This window comes from Haliaeetus leucocephalus, unplaced genomic scaffold, assembly GCF_000737465.1.
Source record: "Haliaeetus leucocephalus isolate CR32 unplaced genomic scaffold, Haliaeetus_leucocephalus-4.0 Scaffold161, whole genome shotgun sequence".
Classification (NCBI taxonomy): domain Eukaryota; kingdom Metazoa; phylum Chordata; class Aves; order Accipitriformes; family Accipitridae; genus Haliaeetus; species Haliaeetus leucocephalus.
This window is the reverse complement of record NW_010972597.1, coordinates 639,807-641,072: the sequence shown is the minus strand read 5'-3', so window position 1 is coordinate 641,072 and position 1,266 is coordinate 639,807.

The window sequence follows — 1,266 nt, the reverse complement described above, 5'->3', positions numbered from 1 at the left end:
GCGTGGGCGCTCGGCCCCGGAGGCGGCGTGCCGTTCGGGCCGCAGCTCTGTGGGCCGACCGCCTCAGCAGAGCCCCCGCGAAACAAAAGGCGGCTCCGCTGCTGCGGGACGCGGCAGAGATGGTGGGGGGCGGCGGTGGGGGTGGTGGTACCTATCGCTCGCCAGCAGAAACGGGCCGAGTTACGTGCGTTTGTGGAAAAAAACTTGCTAACGCGGTAGCTGCCGAACCTTTCTACGTTGGAAAACTCGAAAGCAAACGTTTTTCTGCTCAAAGTTCAGAAGTTGTATTATGTACTTAGTATTTTGTGTTGCCCTTTACGTTTCTTGTCATATGGCATGCTGGTTACGGTCTGGACTGTTCTCAAATACAAGTTTTATTTTTATAAGTTTACTAGAAGCTTGTAGGTTATTTGCGTTCAAGGTAACCATAAACGTTTGTGGAAGAGGGAAAGACTTCCCATGATTTGCCACGTAACACCTTTCCTCTCAGCAGCCACGAACCAGGAATACCAACTCCTCAGTTTTATTCATAGTAGGATGCTGAAGTTTTTTAATAAAATACAATTTCGCATGGAACTGGGTTTAATTTTGCTTTAATTATACAACTGAAACAATATCTGGAAATGGCATGTGTCCCAACAAACCAAATTGCTAGCTAAATTGATTTTACTACAATTTGGTAACAAGAAATTGCCTCTGCAGCTAAGATTTTGCACGCCCAGTTGCTATACCAGATTAACACAGACTTTTACAGTTAAATTGTAAACCTCTGAAAGATTTACTTCAAACCAGAATGGACTATTAATACTTAATATAATTATTAATATAATTGCAAGCAGTGACACTGTGATAACATTAGTAACAGCATTTGTATATTGTTTTATAGATGTACCAGGTTGCTCTGTATATTTATGGGAATGGCTACAGCCATCTCAGAAGTTTAGATGTTGCCAGACTGGAAGATGGTGGCTTCAGTCCTAATGGCAACAAGAGTTCTCCATAGCTCCAACAAGGGGTGGTGAGTCCTTAATGTGGTTGAAGCAATGCACACAAAAAACTCTTGACATCTCCACCATAGACTCCAGCAGGTGCTCTGGTGACAAAGCCCTGGTTATGTCTGAAAGGATGTTACTGTTTTTCAGAATACATTCATCTAAAACTTATTTTCTCTGCTATTCTGGTGACAGTTCTAAGTTAAAGAAAAAATAAGCACTGTTCCCAGTTTGATTACAGTTGGGTTCATTACTTCTTCTACATTCTAGCATT